Source organism: Peromyscus leucopus, chromosome 11, assembly GCF_004664715.2.
Source record: "Peromyscus leucopus breed LL Stock chromosome 11, UCI_PerLeu_2.1, whole genome shotgun sequence".
Taxonomy (NCBI): Eukaryota; Metazoa; Chordata; class Mammalia; order Rodentia; family Cricetidae; genus Peromyscus; species Peromyscus leucopus.
This window is the reverse complement of record NC_051072.1, coordinates 29,465,173-29,482,462: the sequence shown is the minus strand read 5'-3', so window position 1 is coordinate 29,482,462 and position 17,290 is coordinate 29,465,173. Positions and strand designations below refer to the sequence as shown.

General features: G+C 44.4%; 1 long non-coding RNA gene across 1 annotated transcript in view; it reads right to left on the bottom strand.

Annotated features, from left to right (window-relative positions):
- The window catches only part of LOC119088714, a 32,674-nt gene extending 15,536 nt beyond the window's left edge, over positions 1 to 17,138 (bottom strand). The window contains exon 1 of the long non-coding RNA XR_005092410.1: positions 16,786 to 17,138. This is a non-coding gene — a long non-coding RNA (uncharacterized LOC119088714). The remainder of the gene's footprint in view (positions 1 to 16,785) is intronic.
- Between the last annotated feature and the right edge of the window lie 152 nt (positions 17,139 to 17,290).

The following is a 17,290-nucleotide window of genomic DNA, read 5'->3' as shown; positions in this document are numbered from 1 at the left end:
GAACATGTGCTGCTCTAAGAGAGGACCGAAGTTCAGTTCCCAGCACCCACATGGTGGCTCACAACAACCTGGAACTCCAGTCCCAGGGGATCTGATGTCCTCTTCTGGACTCTGTGGGCACCAGGCATGCCAGTGGTACATAGACATGCAGGCAGGCAGAAAACTCATATACATAAAATAAGTAAATATATAAAAACTTTACAAATTTTTTTTTAAAAAAGCGGGTGGTTTGGGTAGATAGAAATGGAGTATGGACACAATGTTTCTGACAAAAGAACACAAGACAAATAGAATGTAGGACTGTAGATTGCATGTGAAGAAGAATGCATCATTGGTTTTGACAAGTAATTTCTACCGAAAAAAGTAGTATACAATAATATAATAATATATAATATGATATAATAGCTATCATAATAGTACAGTAGATTTTGTGATTGTGGCTTTGGCATTTAGTTCTGTACATCCTGAAGAATTCCTGCTTCGTGTTACACACTGAGAGTGACATGTAAGACTTTGCCTGGCTTGCTTGTTTCCAGTGCAAGAAATAAGAAGGGCGGAGCCTTCCCTTACCCTAGACATGGAAGTAGAGAATAAGGTGGGTTGGAGGAAGACATGGAAAGAGGTGAGAACAGACTGGGAAATTCAGAATTGTCTACGGGAACGTGGAGGTAGAGTGGAACAATGCCATGGCCAAGAGAATTCATGGCCAAGAGAATCATGAAATATGTGAGGTGAGAAGAATGGGGCGGACCTCAGGTGAGGCCATAGTCATAGAACCTGTTGCCAGTCCAAGAACCAGAGAGGCCAAAAGGTGTCCCAGATACTCAATTATAGAGCAAGTAGAGGGTGAGGTGAGAGCTTCAGGAGTCTCTACAAGAGGCTCACCGGTTTCTCCTACCAAGAATCAAGGTGGCATACATGGAAATCAAATGAGTGAGGTAAATATAAGTTTCCAAGGTGAACCCTAGAGTTAAGATGCTTCCCATTTTCAAAGGGAGGGACTGTTTTCATCAATTCTAACAACACCCAAACCCTAAGAAGGGCGTAGTGGTCAATTTTATGTGTCACCTAGACTACATTACAGCTCCTGGTTACCCTGGTTATTCAGTCAAACACTAATGTAGGTGCTGCTGAGGTTTTTTATTTTATTTTTCTAAGACATAACTAAGGAGTTAGGCAACATTAAAGAAGATTATTAGATAAGATAACACATAAACCAATTCCAGTTCCTTGAAGTAAATCCCTTAATCTGTGCCTCTTGTTGGTTCTGCTTTTCTGGCTGAACCCTGAACTACTTGAGACAGGAGTGCTTCGGAGATAATTGGGTGAGGGGGATTTCTTTAGCAAGAGGCACACCGATTTCCTCCCCTCAGATGAGGCAGGGAGGGCTTCAAGAGGTCCAGTGGTGGTTGACATGCATTCCATGAAGACAGAGTTCTGAAGTCAGAGCTGGCCAGTGAGCACCTACAGCTGAAGGTAGATGCTGACCAGCAAGGACAGGCCCTCTTTGTGTCTGAAACTTCATTTTCATGAAAGACCTCGATGGGAACTTTGGGTAGCGTCTGCTCTTGTATCTATCTCCTTGTTCCTCTCTTTCAGGGAGCCACCACCCGATCCAAGCTGCATCTCCCATCTGGATTGAGCTCCAATAACAGCTTTGCTGGTTAGTCTCATTTATGCCATCTTTGGACCTGGGGACCTGGCCCCAGTAACATAATGGCATCTGTTCCTTTGTGAGAAGCAATTATAATGCTACTACATGTATTTTCTAAAAATGCACAAGTCTGTAAAGACAGAAAGCCTGAAACAGTAAAGCAAGGATGAAAACGTTTAAGGTGGTAAAAAACTAACAGATCATACCAGCATCATTTGATACACGACAAGCTAACTAAAAACTTCTCAGTGTTCCCGCGGGGAATATCAGAGAATGTAAAAAAAATTACCTCCAGATTTTCAGGAACCTTTAGGTAAAAACAGACATCCACTACTATCAGATTTAGAATTTTCAAAAGCAGTTGCTGGGCCAGAAAATACATTAAGCTGATATCCTCATCTAATACATTCGATTTGTTGCCTACAGTCTGGAAACCTTTTAAAGCCCCTTCCCGCTTTTGTGAGCTGTCCTTGAAAAATACACTCAAAACTCAGGATAAGACGGAATAGTTCGGCTAAGGAAGAGGATAACATTACATAAAGATGATTGTGTGCTTTGAATGTGATCTATGCCCCATGGGCTCATGTGTTTGAACAACTGGTCCCTCACTGGGGGTGCTGTTTCAGAAGACTGCAGAACCGTTAGGACATGGAGTCTGTGGGAAGAAGTGGGTCACTAAGTTTGAGCTTTCATAGCTTCAACTCACTTCCTGTCTGCTCTCCGCTTCCCGACTGCAGCTGCAATGTGACAAGCCACCTCACGTACCTGCTGCCACACTCTCCCTGTCGTCCTAGGGTGCAGCCTCTTGAACTGAAGCTGGATAATGGTTTCCTCCCCCAAGCTGATCCTTGTTAGGTGGTTTGCTCACGGCAACAAGAAAAGTGAGCCAGTGGTAAAGAACACATCTGATTCTTGTGGTGGTTGAGCTGAGTTCTGAACGCATCAGTCATCCGAAGCCCTGAGAGTTGTAGAAGAACAGCAAGAGCAAACCCCCGAGACAGGCATAAACCAGGACAAACCTGAGGGAAAGTGACTGAGCCTAAAGAACTAGAGTTAGCCAGACTTTGGGTTTAGTTAAACGCTGGAGTCAACCAGACTGCAAGAAGGCTGAGATATTAAAAATAACAGGCTCTACATTGGATCTCCAATACCAAAAAGCAACAATAAGTCACGAGAATGGGGAAAATGGAAAGCTGATGTGTAAAACTTGGCTCCTGCTAGATGTTTCCTCTGTTTCTAGTCTGGCAGTGGAAGCGAGTTCAGTGGAATGCCCGTCCTTCACTGGGACTCTAACTCAGCTAATCACTTGTCACCAACAATGGCAGCTACCGTCATTGAACACCCACTAATTTCTAGGCATTGCAATGGGCATCTTAGGCGCATGGTAGTACTCACATCCTCCAAATGGATTCCATTCTCTATTTACCACCGAAGAACTGAACCTCGAAAAATTCAAGTCATTTGCCCATATGAGTGACAGAGCTGAGATTCAAACACAGATCCTCCGTGCTTTTTCCACTATTCTGTCCCACCCTGTAAAGAACAAGGTTGGGTTCAGGGAAGGGGTGTGGTGGTAGATTCTGAAAGAGATGGATGAGTACCCGGTCCTGTGAAGCCTTGCTGAATAGACCTCGTTTTTCTGAGAAAGTGGCCATGGGTGAGGATTTGGTACTCTGCCTGAGGGCTTAGTGGCCAGCTTTTACTCAGAAGTAAATGCTCATCAGTCAAGTTTATGATCCGCATTATGATGCAATCAGAATGTTGGCTTCAAGTATGCTTGCCTAGGAAAGTACAGGCTAACAACATGAACTAAGAAAATGGGTCGTCGCAGGCGTCTGTCAATTTTTCCTTCTTAATATTTTCTGTATTTGTGTTTTATACATGATGATGAAATGATGGTTAGAATACAGAATATTAATGAACAAGGGAAGCACCAACAAGTGCTTATTGAAGATACCTGTGATACAAGCAAGTATGTTCTGTCAGGATTTAGATGTGCTACCCTAGTGGGGGAAAAAGATGGATATCCTACTTCCATGGCTCCAGCCTGACAAACCGAATGCTACTTTAAAATAGTAACTAATTTTATACTCCAGCATAACCCCAATCTAAAATGACAGTACCGAGTAGTAGCAAATGTCAAGATAAAGAATAGTTATGTTTTAATATGCTCAATTGGTTACCAATATTTAGTTTACAAAGTTGAAGACTTAAGAAAAAAGGGGGAAAAATGCAAGTTTGGTTGGCATTTTTCAATACTAGCCTGAGGCTCAGCATCTGAACTGAGAACATATTACAAATCACTGCATCTATATGCTAAATGGTTCTAGCTTTAGAAAGTAGTGAAATGTATGATATAGTAAGTGTGAGGACCTTAATATTTTTTGGTTTAAATTTTTTTTTTTGGCTTGGTTCATGTAGTTGGAATGAAACGAAAAAAATTGCTTTATTAACTTCTTGACAATTATTTCAATACAGAACTTGGCACCATCTTCCTGGTGATCATAAAGGCCCTACTGAATAAAGGCTTAGGCATGACTTATTTACTCATGAAACACTGGGTCATTTGCAGGAAAGCCAGAAATAGTTTGTAATTGTCCCTATTTCCTACATTTAGAGAATTTCCTGAGTCTGTTAGCATTTTTAAATCTCTCTCTCCTCTCTCTCTCTCTCTTCTCTCTCTCTCTCTCTCTCTCTCTCTCCTTCTCTCTCTCTCTCTCTCCTTCTCTCTCTCTCTCTCTCTCTCTCTCTCTCTCTCTCTGTGTATGTGCGTGTGCATATGCCTGTCTGTGTGTGAGAATCCAGGCACATGGCATGCATGTGGAGGTCACAGGACAACCTCACACCTTTACCTCCCACCTTCTTTGAGGCAGGGTCTCTCGTTACTCACTCACCACTGCATGTGCCAGGCTGTCAGACCTGCACCTTCCGGGGAGTCTCCTCTTTTGCCTCCCACCTCACAGTAGACAGCGCTGAGGTGATAGCAGCAGCTCCTGCTTCCTGCTCTTGCAGATTCCGAGGATCTGAATTCGGGTCGTCCCACTCATTTTACCCACAGTGGCTTTTGATGTCCTCTTTCCACGAGCAGAAGATCAGAAAGCAATTAATCTCTCTCTCAGATCACTCTATAGGCTGAGCAAAAGTATGTGACATGTGATGTGGCTTCAGTCCTTCAGTTGGAACACCTGAGCTTCCGTTGTAGGAAGCAAGGCCGGCTGGGAGCATCTTCTCTCAGTGACTGAAAGATCTAGATTGTATTCAGAACTGGTGATGCAAACCACACTCCCAGTGTCGTGGAGAGGCCACAGGGCCCTCTGCTGGCTGAGGATTAGGGTTACAGACATGCTTCCTTTCTACCACCCTCCCATTCTCTCCGGCCATTTCCAAATTGTCTGAGACACTCAGCATTTATTAAATTTACTTCAATAAATTCCCTTTCTGTTTAAACAGGCCAGAGTTAGAGTTGGCTACAGTGGCAACTCTCTCTGATTACATTGAGTGTGGTTTCTGTATTTAGTTCCAATGTTAAAACAGAAACAACCCCTGACATGGTTTCATCACACACATTGATACTGAGAGATTATGAACACGGGCTTTTAAATGACATGTGTTAGAATCCCACTATGAGCCAGGCATGGTGACACAATGTCTGTAATCTCAGCACTTGGGAGGCTGTGGCAGGAAAACTGTGAGTCTGAGGCCAATTATACATAGGATGTTATCCTACGGATCCTATGTACACATATGTACACAGACAATACACAGGATAGCCTGTCTTAGGGATGGGGAGATGACTCAGCTGGTAAGAATGCTTGCTACCCAAGCATGGGGACCTGAGTTCACATCCCCATCCCCTGGCATCATGGCCACTTCCTCCTGTGTCCCCAGCACTGAGGGAGTGGGAGACAGGCGGATCACTGGAGCTTGCAGCCTAGCTCCAGTTTCACTGAGAGACCCTGTCTCGAGAGAATAAGGTAAAGAGTGATAGCATGTTTATCTGCTCATATAACACATACACACACACACACACACAACAAATAAATAAATAATAAATAAAAACGCAAACTTCAAAAGGGTAGCCTATCTGTAAAACAAAACAAAATAGGAGCAGAGGGTAAAGGTATTTGCCAACAAGCCTGACGATCTAAGCTCGGTCCCCAGGTTCCACACACTAGAAGCTTTCTACTGACCTCCTTCACACACACATAGACACACACCCGCCCTAAATAAATAAATGTAATTTTGAATATTAAAACCAAAACAATTATGCATATATTTTGTTTTATTTGGTCCTTGTGAAATCCACAGAGGTAACATGAAAATGATGTGAACTTGGTCGAAGGGGAGCCATACAGAAGACATTGTTGTGGGATACCTGGCCATCCGACTCCATCCCTGTTAAATACCCAGAGGCTTCTCTCCCTGGGAAGAAGGACTGACTCATCTAATTCAAGGGATGAAAGAAGAACTCAGATAGGTAGGTGTGGCCGACAGCTGCCAACATCAATATCAGTGCTCCCCCCACACGCCCCCACACCCCGCCGGCCCTTCTGAAAGAAGCCTGATCTGGTCTACCTGCATCTGAGGGGTGAGTCTGTCATTCTGATGCTTGGCATCAGGAAGGGCACTGTTACTGTCCCCTTAGACTATGGCTTCTATCTCAACTATTGGCAGCAATAGAGGCAATAATTTAATCCCACTACAAGTTGTTTCGGAACTTGGCAGGATCTATTTAAGTCTTCGACTCTAATAGATTCATGAAAATTGTTTCATATATATTTTCAGAGAAATATTCTACAAGTTTAATATTTTTGTTTATTTAGTATTATTTCCTTCTTCTCTCTGTCTAGGCCAATAAAAACAGAAAAATCCATAGTAATTTAAACAGAAAAGTTCAGTATAAAGAATGAACTAAATAGAGGATTAACTAACTGAGGGGCCAGGTCAAGAAGTAAACAGAACTTTAAAGGATGTAGGAACAGCAAATATAAGGAGCAGCCGCTATCCCCGAGTGAGGCAGGCGACAGAAGAAAAGTCCTCTACCACAGCCTAGGCCAGGCTCAGACTGCAAGTGTGCACTCAGCTGGGCCCACTGGAAGACACAGAAGTCACTGTGGTGTCCTGCTCTCTGGAATGTGCTGGCAGCACATTGGCTAGGTTGCCAGGGAAAGTGGTTGGGACTCACTAGCCGCACAAGGATCTGAAGCTGCTGGAGGTTGGGAGCCAGTGTCAGGGAAGGCCGCACTGGCCTCAGGTGTCACCGTCTGCCTGCCTTCTGTCCCCCCCCCCCAGCACCAAGCCCTTGTAGAAGCCTTTTTCTCTTGCAATGTCTTCCTAACCCGCCATTACTGCCCTAACATTTAAAACTGTGATGCCTCTGAAAGAAAAATGCTTGTTAAGGCTCCAGAATTCTTTTCTGAGAGCTATCAATGTCACAGAGTAAATTTGGAGTCACGCTGCAACAAATCCATACTGCTAATATTCTCTTGATAGTACTGTGGCTGCCCGGAAACATTACAAATTGTGAATGAAATAATTCACATGTTTTGTTATATTTCCTTTTCTGATTCCTTCCCACCCACCAGAAACTAACTCCTATGGGAACAGGGATTTTGTCTTATTTTTAAGTACTGAGTGTGTATGGATGGTGGTTTTGAGCAAAGATGGACCCTCTCCTTAAGAAAAAAAAAAAATGTCACCACTGAGGGACACATTCTGGGAATGGGAGATAGTACACTAGTGTGGTTACATCTTAAGTGCCCTCCCAAGGACTTTGAGTTAAAGGTTTGGTTCCCAGCGAGGTGATGTGACTTTTGGGAGATTGGTGCCAGTGGAAGGCATTCAGGTGCATAGGGAAATATCCTCAAGGAATACAGTGGTACCCAAGACCCCTCTTCTTTCTCTCCTTCCTTTTCCAGCCAAAAGATGGTCAGTTTTGCTCCAGCACACTCTCCTGCTGTGATGTGTTGCATCACCACAGACCTAAAAACACCAGGGCTTGCCTATCATGTATGGGAACCTCACGATGGCTGCCAGGCCTAAGATCCTGAGTTCATTCCCTGGGACACACATGGTGCAAGGAGAGAGCTGACTCCGGAGGTTGTCCTCTCACTTCCCCACACACGCCATAGCATGTGTACCCACACACAAATAGATGAATGTTAAAAAAAAAAAAAATCAACCAGTGTCCAGCCAAAAGAGTACTGACCAGTGTGCCAGTAAATAGACTCGCCAAATCAAGTTAAACAGCAGCCAATTGGGCTTCCAGGGGGGCCAAAATAAAAGCCCATTCCTAGCAGACTCCTTTGATTGCTCAACCTCCATAGAGTCTCGAAGCATAGACTTCCACACACAGGAAGCAGGCTCCTAGAGTGAAACAGCAAGAGGAGTTACATTACTGGGGAACCCTCCACATTACAGTGTTGGTCACCCCTCAGCCATTATACCCTCTTCTTTGTGGCCAAAATCATGAGTGTTTTTAAGAAAAGCTGAAACGAATCATGACCCTTAAGGTGATATATTCCAGAAAGGGCACATGAGGCACTCTTGCCCAATGTGATGTCTGCAAAGTCAATGAGTTCCTTTGTTCTCCCAAAGAGACTTAGAAAAGGGTAACTGACCCTTCTTCTAGCCTTTGGGTGTGAGTGTTGACTCTTCGGTATATCGCAATCAGGAGTCATGTGAAAACACGGCTACACGCCACAGGTGGTGAAGCCAAACCACAGCGCCGGCTCCTCCACCTTCACATGACACCCATGGGAACCACTGGGGTCCTCCTTCATCCTTGTTTAATGTTGGAGTATTCTACTAGAGAGATCTCGGCTCTTCTTCCCAGGCATTAGAAGAATGTTTCACAGGATACATCTCTTTTCTTTTTTAACGAGTTTGGCTCTCAGAAAGCTGTAGACCTACAGTAGGAACAAATTTGTTTCTATGTGCTTTTCTGAGGCCTTCATGGATATATGTCAACAATACCTTCCTAAAACTGGCTTTTAAAAAAACAACATAATTTTTTATTAGTTCTTTGAGAATGTATACAGTGAGTTTTGATCATATTTGCCTTCTCTCCCCTAACTCTTCCCAGATCTACCTACTTCCTTTCTCCCTCAACTTTGTGTCCTTCCCCCTGCTCCTACGTAGGCCAGTTTGGGTTGCACAAATATTCTTGGATGTATGACCTTCCACTGGACCATGGTTGATTTATCGGGGGCTACACTCTTAGAGAAAACCCTTCATTCTCTGCAGCTAACAACTGCCAGCAGCTCCTCAGCCAGGGGTGAGATTGTGGTGCCCAACGTGCCCCTCTGTGCTGGGATTTGGTCTGGCTCGGGCTTGCGAAGATCTTCTTCATGCTGTCACAGCTGCTGTGAATTCATGTGTGCAAACATGTGGCTTTCAATGCCCTGCTGCTCCGGAGGCAACAGTGGGACTGTCTTATAGACCCTGCAGCTCAGCAGTCAGTCAGCGGGGAAGAGAAATGCCAGCCTCCCCTTAACACCCCAAACTCTGATTTGACCTGGTGAATAGAGAGGGAGATATCACTAGCTCCTTCCATAGAGCAGGAGAAATTACCCTTGCCTGGGCATACAGCGCTTCTTCCAGGGCCAGTGACTAAGTCAATGGTTGGTTGATTATAAAAAGGATTCCTTTACTAGTTCAAAAGTCTTCTGAAGGTGTTTTGGGAGGACACAGTGTACCAGAACTGGCTGCCAAAAGGGGACAGTGTAGAGAGACTGTAAGAAAACACAGACAAGGCCAATTATTTGTACTCTGAGGACAGCATCATCACAGGACACCAGTGTCCCCAGGCAAGGGGAATGTTTTAATCTCACTTTCAGATTTCTGGGAAGAGACACCATAATCAAGGCAACTTATTTTTTTTTTAAAAAGCACTTAATTGAGCTTGTTTACAGTTTCAGAGGGTGAGTTCATATCCATCATGGCTGGGAGCAAGGCACCAGGCATTTAGGCACAGTGCTAGAGCAGTAGCTGAGAGCTCATATCTGGTCCATAGGCAGAAGGCAGAGAGGGGAGAGAGGGAGAGGGAGAGAGAGGAGAGAGAGACAAGAAGGAGAGGGATAGAGAGATAGATATCTAGATAGATAGATAGATAGATAGATAGATAGATAGATAGATAGATAGATAGATAGATAGATTTGGCCTGCAATGGCCTTTTGAAATCACAAAGTCAACTCCCATTTGTAAGTCTCTTCCAACAAGGCCACACCTCCTAATCCTTCCTAAACAGTCTGCTAACTGGGGATGAAGCTTTCAAAAACGAGCCTATAGGAGCCATTCTCATTCAGATCATCATAGTCTATATGCTAAGATAGACCACGGTGGGTCATAGCTCCCTGTAATGTACCTTGGGATTTCTCAGAAACAATTGAAATATCAAATCTCAATTAAGAAATAGTCTGGGGCTTAGTAGTCAGTCAGCATTAAAGACGGTTGAGTATATGAATGGCTTTGTTTACCCTATAGGATTTGGAAAGAGTGTCAAAGGTCACGTGGTGGGTAAAATGGCTTTTATGAATGAGGTGGCTCTAGTTATGTCAGATGGATCTCTACAGAAAATACCTTGCTCCTCATTTGTTCTTTTAAGGTATTTAATGTCTTCTTTCTCAGCCTTTAGCCTCAACATTCATGCTTGTGTTCTGGACTGATGTGGGATGAACTCACGTGAAGCCACACTGTATGAGTAAAGCTGCTGGCTGCCGGCTGCTGTCCTAATAGACTCCTTCCGCAGATCACAAGTGAGGGGTGATACTGTGCTTTGAACACTTACTTAGTCCCAAGCTGAGTGCTGTTTCCGATGGTGTGGTGGTGGCTTTAGTAGGCAGAGCCTCACTGGAGGAAATGGGTCACTGCAGACGGGCTTTGAGCTTTTATAGGTTGGCCTCATGGTCTATCTCTGCTTCCTGACTACAGACAACAGTGTGACAGGCCACCTCGCCCTCCCCACCCTCATGGGCTTGTCACTTATTTAGATGTCACCACAAACAAAACCTTCCTTCTTTAAGTTGCTTTGGGAGGTACTTTGTCACGGCCACGAGGAAAAATATGACACAGGAAGCGAGAGCAGCGGATGTTTTTAGAACAGAAAACCCACAGTGAGGTGCCGCTGAAGGACTTGACAACCTGATCATCGTGAAGACTGGGTTGACACACAGTGGAGCAGAGCCAGGAGGAGTCACTTTGCAGAAGGCGAAAGTTACCCAGGCTTTAAGATTAGGCTTTGGCATGACATGATGATGATGATGAGAGATTTAGAGAGTTAGGTTAGCTATACAGATGGCTGGTCACAAATTGATTTTTTTTAAAAAACGAAGTCATAGCTATAAATGCTGACCATGGTGAGTTAAATATGGTCCACAGAAGAAAACTAGCAGTGAACTTCAAGTGTTCTGAATTCATTGTAAAGCTAGCCTTAGAGTGGCATTGGTAAAGTTGGTAGCTTTAGGGCCCTGATATAGCTCTACTTCATTGGGAAGATGAGTGTATTGAAAAACAAATGAATTTTGTTATCTCAACCCACCAGCTTAAATGAGCTCTAACTTCCTTTTCAATCTGATGTCCAACCATTATTTGGATAATTACTCAGCTTTGTAGATGAACCTAGAAAGTGAGTTGCGTAGATTTTGCTGGTTGTCCCTTTTTGACTCTAAACAGTGAGGTGGCATTCTGAATTTCATAAATCATTATCTTGACTAATATAGTGTATCCCTCAAAGATGGACATGTCTTTGACCAATGGTAAAGGAAGTCCTCAAGCCCAATCTACCTTTCTTCTTCTTTTTTTTTTTTTCCGAGACAGGGTTTCTCTGCATAGCTTTGCGCCTTTTCTGGAGCTCACTTGGTAGCCCAGGCTGGCCTCGAACTCACAGAGATCCGCCTGGCTCTGCCTCCCGAGTGCTGGGATTAAAGGCGTGGGCCACCCAATCTACCTTTCTACGTGATAAGATTCACCAGGATATGAAAAGCTCCTCTGAGGCCTCTCACTAGAAATTACCCACTGTTCCTTGTTCGGCACCTACTGTTCCCACCTAGACTCCCCTATCTTTGAGCACAATTGTGATTTTTTTGTTAAAAAAAAAAATAGTGGAAGGCACATGGGTTTGGGTATCATTGGGGGCAATGGGAGAACCAATTTATGGAAGGCACTTGTTATAAGCTCTGGGAAATCGTAGGCACTCAGCAAACACTTATTAATGCTGACAGAGTAGATTGCTGCCGGGACCACAGTGTGGGGAGGGCACAGTGCCGAACTCCCTCCTCCTCGAGGACATAGGGAAACATTGCATCCTGTCCCATCGACACTGCTTTTGCACAACAAATCCAACACAACAGCGCACTCCTCGTTATCCGCTTTACTGGTTTCAATTTCAGTTCCCACACCGTGCAGCTTATGGGTCCCTTTCTCTGAAATGATCACCCTCTCCTCCTCTTTGTCCTGTCCTCTACCCTTATCAACCATGTGCAAAACTTGTGAGCTTGTCAGAATGCAGTTCACACACGGGCCTAAGTTTGCTGTCCTCCAGACACGCCACACCTGTGCCTTTCTCAGGACCTCAGCCTCTGCTGAGCCGTCTCCTACCATGACTCTATCCCGACAGCTTTATAGACTGGCAGTTTCTCACCCCTCAAGACTCTGTTTAAGTGTCACAGTTTCAGAGAGACCGGTCCTAGCCACCTCCTGCGTGTCCTCACTTTACAGTCACATTTGTTTTATTGCTGTCTATTATTTTCTTCAGAGTACCACTGGAAGACAACTCGGCTCATTTCCTGTTTCTTACGCTATGTTCTGTCTTCATTCCGTTCTAACCTGGATAGAGTCAGAAACTCCATCTTTCCTGTTTACCACAGGAAACTCCTCAACTTGGCACACTAAGGTCTCCTCGGTAAAGATTTATAAATGTGATAAGGAATGAGTACCACCTGTTCCGGAAAGTCTTAACTACCCAGCTGGATTAAGTACTCTTCCTTGGAACTTCTATTATCCCGTGGGCATGCTTCTTTGTGCAGCATTTGAGCTATACGGTCATTGATAATTTGCACTATTTTAAAAGTATCTTTCAGCTGGGCGGTGGTGGCGCACACCTTTAATCCCAGCACTCGGGAGGCAGAGCCAGGCGGATTTCTGTGAGTTCGAGGCCAGCCTGGGCTACCAAGTGAGCTCCAGGAAAGGTGCAAAGCTACACAGAGAAACCCTGTCTTGAAAAACCAAAAAAAAAAAAAAAAAAAAAAAGAATTCTCCAAGGGCCTAGGGAAGAGAGATTATCTCCTCAGGCACCTTGAGCCTACTTTGGAGCTTAGCAATAGGCCAGAGCTATTGGGCCACTGAAAAGGACTAGAGCGCCCTCAGGTTGGATGACGTGAAAGGACTGACTCCAGAAGCTCCTTAGGAAACTCTGAGCTGAAATTCTACTTGGTGAGATTGAGGGGGGTTGATGTACAGGACACTGAGAACATGTGTGCCTGATCCCCGTGACATGCCTGATCCCCCGTGGTGGGGATGCTGGTAGGATTACTGGGTAGGGCAGCAAGCGATAGCTGTGGTGAGTCTTAGTATTCCACACATTAGGACGAAGAGCCAACACACAAACCCGTAAGTGAGACTGAGCCCCTCTGCAGATAAACAAACTTCAGCCAGGAAGCTCCATAAAACCTAGAAGCCACCTTACCAAGGAGAGGCTCAAGGAGAAAGAGACCTAACGTGGAGTTAAACATTTAACTGACTACATTTTTTTTTCCCCCTAAGACAGGGTTTCTCTGTGTAGCTTTGTGCCTTTCCTGGAACTCACAGAGATCCGCCTGGCTCATGCCTCCCGAGTGCTGGGATTAAAGGTGTACACCACCACCGCCCGGCTCCTGACTGCATTCTTAACCAAGGCTGTGTAAACCAGAGGAGACAAATAAGTGGTGAGCCTGAAGTTTCTTCCCGCTTTACTCTCTCTGCACTTTATCTGAGGCAGACAGTATAAAGCTCAGGCTTCTTACAAACAAGAGTTTACCTTTTGCCTTTGTGTTTATGAAAGCCAGCCCTTGCTCTGTTTTCTCTTTTCCCCCAACTTCCACCCTAGACTACGTACTTTTTTCCTGTTGTTTAGAACACCTGGGAGCCACAAATGGAAGCTGCCACTATAATTTTACAGTTTCTGGTAACCACGTTAAAAAGTTAAAAAGAAACAAAATTCATCAATAATATATTTATTTAACCCAAGGTGACCAAAATGTCATCATTACAATATATAACCAATTTTAAATGATCTATTTAAATATATTTAAATGATTTATTTAACCGTCACCCCTCACCGTGTGTGTGTGTGTGTGTGTGTGTGTGTGTGTGTGTGTGTGTGTGTGTACCAGATGTACCAGGTTTTCAAGATCTGGTTAGCATCTGGAATGGCTTTTACAGCACATCTCATGTAGTTAATGCTTGCCTTATTAACAGCATAGGTCTCTTGCAGTTCCTGCCACAGAACAAGAAAAAAGTAAATGTTTGCTCAATGGGTGACTTTTTAATACTGAACGCTATCATTCTATCTTCCGGCTCCTTAGCAAGCTTCATTTTCCTTCCAAGGTAGGGCACTGCAACAGATTGTACTTCCTTTGATGAATGGCATCTAAAGTGTTTGACTAACAATGTTTACCACCGAGTTTTAAAACATTTTAATAGAGCATACATGTTAACAAGTCTTAACCAGGATATTGACCAGACTGTGCTTTCTCAAAAATTGTGGCTCAGAAAACTTGAAGTCTTTTACATAATAAATATATGTATACCTTGCCATCACTTGTGGATATCACTTCATATATTTTTAGTCCAGTATAAGCTTACGATAATATTTCATAAAATCTTAGAGTGTGATTTTTTTTTTTAATTCAATGAAGATGCTACCCACCTAACCACTAAACTATTTTGTTGTCCATTGCTCAATTTTGTAATAATTACCATGTTTTTGTGTTGGTTTTGGTTTTTTTGAGACAGAGTTTCTCTGTGTAGCCCCGGCTGTCCTAGAACTCACTCTGTAGACCAGGCTGGCCTCGAACTCACAGAGATCCACCTGCCTCTGCCTCCCAAGAGCTGAGATAAAAGGTGTGCAGCACCACTGCCCTGTTAATCACTTAGTTAAATTGAAAACTAGTTCAATCAAAAAGGCAGTGTGTCCCTGGGAGGAATTTCACTTTGTGTGAGACGTTCGTCCTCATGAGTATCTGGCCAATCATTTCCGACTGTACACTCGGGGACTTGGAATTATTTGCAATCCCTTCTCAAGGACAAAGCTCTTCTATCTTGTGTTGATCCTTCCTGCCTTTCAAAACATTCCAATATGCCGGGAATTTAGCTCCCCACCCCCACCCAAAATGTTGTTTATCACAACCAAACAATGACTTTCTGTTTATCATCTAGTAACTTCACGCAGGTGTATCCCGGGATAAAATGGATAACAAGAGCAATATGATGGAGTCATAGCAGTTGTGGAATGGCCCTTGCTCTCCACGTAACTTATGCCACCGCTCCACAGTGGGTCCACATCCAACATATTTCGATACTTCACTGTTGAGTGTGTGTTACTATGTCATGGGAAATGGAGTTTCTTGAAAGAGCTACAGTTGAAGATCTTGTAGACTGGCTACTTAGAACGTTGTTGTTTATGGGGACTTGAAATGTTGCCAAAATGATCTTAAGCTAAATTTAGCCCCTTTTATAGCCACTCATCACCCACCTCTGTATCTCTGACCTGATGACTATCAGGTAAGGCAGCAGTGGTGCACCCCTTTAATCCCAGCACTCAGGAGGCAGAGCCAGGCAGATCTCTGTTGAGTTCGAGACCAGCCTGGTCTCTATAGAGCAAGATCCAGAACAGGCACCAAAACAACACAGTGAAACCCTGTCTCGAAAAACAAAAACAAACAACAACAAAAAAAACCTTCTGCATGGGGCAGGGCTGTGGTGGTGCAAGCCTTTAATTCCAGCACTTGGAAGGCAGAGACAAGTGGATCTGTCAGTTCAAGGCCAACCTGGTCTACAAAGTGAGTTCCAGGACAGCCAGGGCTACACAAAGAGACCCTGTCTAGAGAAAACAAAACAAACAAAAAAACCTTCAGCATGTATTAGCAAAGCAGGTAACTACTTTCCACCAACCCAAATGCAGAATGTCATCACACAGCACTTGAAGCCTTATAGCAGACTTTTTCCTGTTCTGCTGTAACCTGCCGTTCCCACCATGTATTTGGTGACTGCATTCACTGTTTTTGCTCAAAAGCTGTAACAGTTCATGTGGCTTCTTCTGTGATGGAACATGTCACTCAGGAAAACACAAACCCATGTTCCCAGCCACGGTTACTCATATTTAGCTCAAAACAAAACAAAAACAACCCACCTCTTATTCCCTTTGGAGCAAGAGCTGTTTTGCTTAGAGAGTGTGCATCTGGAGTGTACAATAAACTTCACATAGCATAGTAGTGGTATAAAACATGGCCCTTATCAACAGTTCTTGGGTGAGAAATGGAATTGAGATAGGAAGAATTACTAATACAATTACGAGCCTTCCTTATTCCTTATTCTTCACCAAAGCTAAGTATTACAGCTTCTCTATTTGAGTCGGAGACTAGAATCTACTCTTACGTTGTTTAAAAAAATATTTTATGGTGTATATTCATTGTACACAGTATTGGATTTCAGGTCGACAAGTTATTTCCAGTACGTCCTGTCTATTCCAAGGCAGTAATTGTCATCCTTCAGATTCTCTCAATGAGCATTCTTAGTATTTGAACTTCTCCTGTTCTCTGGGAGACTGAGTCAGTCCTTATCCTGCGATTCACCAAGCTGAGAATTATGATACCCCTTCCATCATTGGAAAAAAAAATGTTTCATTTGGTAGCTACCAGAGTTAGGTCAGAAGATACGGTGAGCGGTGGGCCAGGTGCCTGCCCTCTCCCTCTCCCCCTCAAAAAAAGTCACTCAACTAGATCTACTTCCCTTCTTGGCGAGACCCGCATCATCCTCACTGACGCCTGCTCCCTAAAATCTCGTAGTTAAGGTTTACGGAGGAAGAGCTGTCTCAACAGCAATGTCCTTTAAGAGTCAAGGTAGTTGTTTTAAACTGGATATTCAGAAATACTTACAAATTCAGAAAATCTGGGTGAAGGAGTGTGCAATAACTTGTGATGGAGGCGCACTTTGCTGCTCAGGAAGCTAGAAAACGTCAAGATTGAATTCAAATCAAGTATTTCAAACATTTTCCAGGTGAAGCCTTGGCTGTGGTTGCTAGGCAACCCGACAGCCTCCCAAGCAGGGACCAACTCGCCTCCCACACTTGACCATCTCTCCCCAGCGGTGGGACGCGGCGCCGCCATTGGCCCCTGTCTCCGCTCACTGACCGCCCATTGGCCAGAGAACCTCTCACTCCGCTCCCGTTGGCTCTCGCCGTCTCTCGCCGTCCCGCCATTGGCAGGCGCGTTCTCGGGCCACCCTACGTCACCCTCTCACCCCACTTCCCCGGTCCTCCGACTTTGTCCCCGCCCCTTCCCCCGCCCTCCCAGCCGCGAGGGAAAACCCCGGCGAGTCGCCGCCTCTCCTTTCCTTCCCATTGGCAGAAAGCGGGCCGAGGGGCGGGCGCTGCCGAGCGGC